We start from the raw sequence: 6486 nt of genomic DNA, 5'->3' as shown, positions 1-6486 counted from the left end.
CGGTGACGTTCACAATATAACAGCAAGTACGGTGACGTTCACAATATAACAGCAAGTACGGTGACGTTCACAATATAACAGCAAGTACGGTGACGTTCACAGTATAACAGCAAGTACGGTGACGTTCACAATATAACAGCAAGTACGGTGACGTTCACAGTATAACAGCAAGTACGGTGACGTTCACACTATAACAGCAAGTACGGTGACTTTCACAATATAACAGCAAGTACGGTGACGTTCACAATATAACAGCAAGTACGGTGACGTTCACACTATAACAGCAAGTACGGTGACGTTCACAATATAACAGCAAGTACGGTGAGGGGTCAACAACTGCTCAAGAAAGCTCTCACTTAGCTGTTAGCCATGATGTATCACAAGTTAAACAGTGATGGATCTAAGCAGGAGTCTACTAGCAGGGCTGCACCTGCTCTTGTTGTCACCTCCCTAGTTAAGAACTCTAGCAGCTATGTTGAGTTAGACACAAGAATTAACAACTGGGAGTCTACACTGCAAGATGAATTGTTTGCCATCCTGATGGCGCTAAAATAAACCTATGAAACAGAGCTTGACTCCTTGATTATTACTGATTTTCATGTCATCACTGAAGGCTCTTGACTCACGTAATAACTCTTAACAACACATTCATTAGAGAAGCCAGATGTAGATATTAAAAAAAATCCTGGAATATGAATTAATGTGCAGTTGCTTTGGATAAAATTGATACGTCAGCCAAGAAAATTACCCTGAAGGGAAATGTAGAAAGTAACTTTGGTGTATCTGTGTCTAGCATTAATAACAATAGGAGAGAAGTAAATCGTGAAACAATGTTATAGGAATACAGTTGGAAGTCTGAGTAGATCTATAACCCATTGTGATAACATGAACGTAGATAAGTACGTTAATGAAACAGTTTATGATGCCAAGAGCACATCGTTTTGAATCCCAAACCTAGAGTATGACAGCAGGTACAGCAGGTGTAGTGATGTTCCTTTTATGACAGCAGGTACAGCAGGTGTAGTGACGTTCCTTGTATGACAGCAGGTACAGCAGGTGTAGTGATGTTCCTTGTATGACAGCAGGTACAGCAGGTGTAGTGACGTTCCTTGTATGACAGCAGGTACAGCAGGTGTAGTGACGTTCCTTGTATGACAGCAGGTACAGCAGGTGTAGTGACGTTCCCAGTATGACAGGTGTAGTGACGTTCCTGTATGACAACATATACAGCAGATGTGACGTCCCTGTATGACAGCAAATGTAATGACGTTCCCAGTATGACAGGTACAGCAGGTGTAGTGACGTTCCCAGTATGACACCAGGTACAGCAGGTGTAGTGACGTTCCTTGTATGACAGCAGGTACAGCAGGTGTAGTGACGTTCCCAGTATGACAGGTGTAGTGACGTTCCTGTATGACAACATATACAGCAGATGTGACGTCCCTGTATGACAGCAAATGTAATGACGTTCCCAGTATGACAGGTACAGCAGGTGTAGTGACGTTCCCAGTATGACACCAGGTACAGCAGGTGTAGTGACGTTCCTTGTATGACAGCAGGTACAGCAGATGTAGTGACGTTCCTTGTATGACAGCAGGTACAGCAGATGTAGTGACGTTCCCAATAAGACAGCAGATACAGCAAGTGCAGTGACGTTCCCAGTATGACAGGTACAGCAAGTGTAGTGACATTCCCAGTGTGACAGCAGGTACAGCAGGTGTACTGACGTTCCCAGTATGATAGGTACAGCAGGTGTGGTGACGTTCCCAGTATGACAGCAGGTACAGCAGGTGTAGTGACGTTCCTAGTATGGCAGCAGGTGTAGAGATGTTCCCAGTATGACAGCAGGTACAGCAGGTGTAGTGACGTTCCCAGTATGACAGCAGGTGTAGTGACGTTTCTGTATGACAGCAGGTGTGGTGACGCTCCTAGTATGACAGCAGGTGTAGTGACGTTCCTGTATGACAGCAGGTACAGTAGGTGTCGTGACGTTCCCAGTATGACAGCAGGTGTAGTGACGTTCCCAGTATGACAGCAGGTATAGCAGGTGTAGTGGCGTTCCCTGTATGACAGATACAGCAGGTGTAGTGACGTTCCAAGTATGACAGCAGGTGTAGTGACGTTCATGTATAACAGGAGGTACAGCAGGTGTGGTGACGTTTCCAGTATGACAGCAGGTGTAGAGACGTTCCTGTATGACAGCAGGTGTAGTGACGTTCCTGTATGACAGCAGGTACAGCAGATGTGGTGACGTTCCTGTATGACAGCAGGTACAGCGGGTATTTACCTGGAGAGAGTTTCGGGGGTCAACGCCCCCGCGGCCCGGTCTGTGACCAGGCCTCCTTATAGTGACGTTCCCAGTATGACAACAGGTACAGCGGGTGTAGTGACGTTCCCAGTATGACAGCAGGTACAGCAGGTGTAGTGACGTTCCCATTATGACAGCAGGTACAGCAGGTGTAGTGACGTTCCCAGTATGACAGCAGGTACAGCATGTGAGACGTTCCAAGTATGACAGCAGGTGTGACGTTCCCAGTATGACAGCAGGTACAGCAGGTGTGACGTTCCCAGTATGACAGCAGGTACAGGTGTGACGTTCCCAGTATGACAGCATGTACAGCAGGTGTGACGTTCCCAGTATGACAGCAGGTACAGCAGGTGTGACGTTCCCAGTATGACAGCAGGTACAGTAGGTGCGACGTTCCCAGTATGACAGCAGGTACAGCAGGTGTGACGTTCCCAGTATGACAGCAGGTGTGACGTTCCCAGTATGACAGCAGGTACAGCAGGTGTGACGTTCCCAGTATGACAGCAGGTACAGCAGGTGTGACGTTCCCAGTATGACAGCAGGTACAGCAGGTGTGACGTTCCCAGTATGACAGCAGGTACAGTAGGTGCGACGTTCCCAGTATGCCAGCAGGTACAGCAGGTGTGACGTTCCCAGTATGACAGCAGGTACAGCAGGTGTGACGTTCCCAGTATGACAGCAGGTACAGCAGGTGTGATGTTCCCAGTATGACAGCAGGTACAGCAGGTGTGACGTTCCCAGTATGACAGCAGGTACAGGTGTGACGTTCCCAGTATGACAGCAGGTACAGTAGGTGTGACGTTCCCAGTATGACAGCAGGTACAGCAGGTGTGACGTTCCCAGTATGACAGCAGGTACAGTAGGTGCGACGTTCCCAGTATGACAGCAGGTACAGTAGGTGCGACGTTCCCAGTATGACAGCAGGTGTGACGTTCCCAGTATGACAGCAGGTACAGCAGGTGTGACGTTCCCAGTATGACAGCAGGTGTGACGTTCCCAGTATGACAGCAGGTACAGCAGGTGTGACGTTCCCAGTATGACAGCAGGTACAGCAGGTGTGACGTTCCCAGTATGACAGCAGGTACAGCAGGTGTGACGTTCCCAGTATGACAGCAGGTACAGCAGGTGTGACGTTCCCAGTATGACAGCAGGTACAGCAGGTGTGACGTTCTAAGTATGACAGCAGGTGTGACGTTCCCAGTATGACAGCAGGTACAGTAGGTGCGACGTTCCCAGTATGACAGCAGGTACAGTAGGTGCGACGTTCCCAGTATGACAGCAGGTACAGTAGGTGCGACGTTCCCAGTATGACAGCAGGTACAGCAGGTGTGACGTTCCCAGTATGACAGCAGGTACAGCAGGTGTGACGTTCCCAGTATGACAGCAGGTGTGACGTTCCCAGTATGACAGCAGGTACAGCAGGTGTGACGTTCCCAGTATGACAGCAGGTACAGCAGGTGTGACGTTCCCAGTATGACAGCAGCTACAGTAGGTGCGACGTTCCCAGTATGCCAGCAGGTACAGCAGGTGTGACGTTCCCAGTATGACAGCAGGTACAGCAGGTGTGACGTTCCCAGTATGACAGCAGGTACAGCAGGTGTGACGTTCCCAGTATGACAGCAGGTACAGTAGGTGCGACGTTCCCAGTATGCCAGCAGGTACAGCAGGTGTGACGTTCCCAGTATGACAGCAGGTACAGCAGGTGTGACGTTCCCAGTATGACAGCAGGTACAGCAGGTGTGACGTTCCCAGTATGACAGCAGGTACAGTAGGTGCGACGTTCCCAGTATGCCAGCAGGTACAGCAGGTGTGACGTTCCCAGTATGACAGCAGGTACAGCAGGTGTGACGTTCCCAGTATGACAGCAGGTACAGTAGGTGCGACGTTCCCAGTATACCAGCAGGTACAGCAGGTGTGACGTTCCCAGTATGACAGCAGGTACAGCAGGTGTGACGTTCCCAGTATGACAGCAGGTACAGCAGGTGTGACGTTCCCAGTATGACAGCAGGTACAGTAGGTGCGACGTTCCCAGTATGCCAGCAGGTACAGCAGGTGTGACGTTCCCAGTATGACAGCAGGTACAGCAGGTGTGACGTTCCCAGTATGACAGCAGGTACAGCAGGTGTGACGTTCCCAGTATGCCAGCAGGTACAGCAGGTGTGACGTTCCCAGTATGACAGCAGGTACAGCAGGTGTGACGTTCCCAGTATGACAGCAGGTACAGCAGGTGTGACGTTCCCAGTATGACAGCAGGTACAGTAGGTGCGACGTTCCCAGTATGCCAGCAGGTACAGCAGGTGTGACGTTCCCAGTATGCCAGCAGGTACAGCAGGTGTGACGTTCCCAGTATGACAGCAGGTACAGCAGGTGTGACGTTCCCAGTATGACAGCAGGTACAGCAGGTGTGACGTTCCCAGTATGACAGCAGGTGTGACGTTCCCAGTATGACAGCAGGTACAGCAGGTGTGACGTTCCCAGTATGACAGCAGGTACAGCAGGTGTGACGTTCCCAGTATGACAGCAGGTACAGTAGGTGCGACGTTCCCAGTATGCCAGCAGGTACAGCAGGTGTGACGTTCCCAGTATGACAGCAGGTACAGCAGGTGTGACGTTCCCAGTATGACAGCAGGTACAGCAGGTGTGACGTTCCCAGTATGACAGCAGGTACAGCAGGTGTGACGTTCCCAGTATGACAGCAGGTACAGCAGGTGTGACGTTCCCAGTATGACAGCAGGTACAGCAGGTGTGACGTTCCCAGTATGACAGCAGGTGTGACGTTCCCAGTATGACAGCAGGTACAGCAGGTGTGACGTTCCCAGTATGACAGCAGGTACAGCAGGTGTGACGTTCCCAGTATGACAGCAGGTACAGCAGGTGTGACGTTCCCAGTATGACAGCAGGTACAGCAGCTGTAGTGACGTTCACTTCTGCAGACCTAAAAGAACAAATAACATAACAAAAAAAACGAAAGATTAAAAAAAAGAACGTAAAAAGCGTACGAACTAAAACAAACGTTCATTTCACCGTCTCTGTATTTAAATACTTCCCCTCATTTTTTTTTTTAAATTTGATTGCCGCGTAATTAAAATTTTTACTAAAAGCCTGAGCGAGTGTCAGCTGAAAGCTTAAATGCCTGGGGACGAGAGTAATTTTTTTTCACCCCTCTTGTTAAGTGTACATTACGTGATTTATTCATGTTGCTCTCCCGCCGGCTGTCACGTGTCAATACTTAGATATTTTTTTCTTTGGTTTGGATGTGGTTGAGGCCTATACAGGATGTATTCGTGTGTTGAATGTTGTATTGTGTGTGTGTGTGTGTGTGTACTCACCTATTTTTGGTTGCAGGGGTCGATTCATAGCTCCTGGCCCCGCCTCTTCACTGAGGCGGGGCGGGGTGTGTGTGTTTGTGTAGAGGACCTGTGAATTGATTGTTAAATTGTGAATACACAATGATTTAGATAAAGAAAAATTGGATACCACATTGGAGAGAAGGTGTATAGAAGTGAATGTTTTCAGATATTTGGGAGTTGACGTGTCGGCGGATGAATTTATGAAGGATGAGGTTAACCATAGAATTGATGAGGGAAAAGAGGCGAGTGGTGCGTTAAGATATATGTGGAGACAAAGAACGTTATCTGTGGAGGCAAAGAAGGGAATGTATGAAAGTATAGTAGTATCAACACTCTTATATGGATGTGAAGCTTGGGTGGTAAATGCAGCAGCGAGGAGACGGTTGGAGGCAGTGGAGATGTCCTGTCTAAGGGCAATGTGTGGTCTAAATATTATGCAGAAAATTCGGATTGTGGAAATTAGGAGGTGTGGAGTTAAAAGTATTAGACAGGGGGCTGAAAAGGGTTTGTTGAGGTGGTTTGGTCATTTAGAGAGAATGGATCAAAGTAGATTGACTTGGAGAGCGTATAAATTTGTAGGGGAAGGAAGGCGGGGTAGGGGTCGTCCTCGAAAAGTTTGGAGGAAGAGGGTAAAGAAGGCTTTGTGGGCGATGAGCTTAAACTTCCAGCAAGCGTGCGTGAGCGTGAATGGAGACGAATGGTTTTTGGGACCTGACGATCTGTTGGAGTGTGAGCAGGGTAATATTTAGCGAAGGGAGGTCAGGAAAACCGGTTATTTTTATATAGCCGGACTTGAGTCCTGGAAATGGGAAGTACAATGCCTGCACT

This window comes from Cherax quadricarinatus, chromosome 68 (assembly GCF_038502225.1).
Source record: "Cherax quadricarinatus isolate ZL_2023a chromosome 68, ASM3850222v1, whole genome shotgun sequence".
In the NCBI taxonomy this organism is placed as follows: Eukaryota; Metazoa; Arthropoda; class Malacostraca; order Decapoda; family Parastacidae; genus Cherax; species Cherax quadricarinatus.
Note: the sequence above shows the minus strand (reverse complement) of the source record.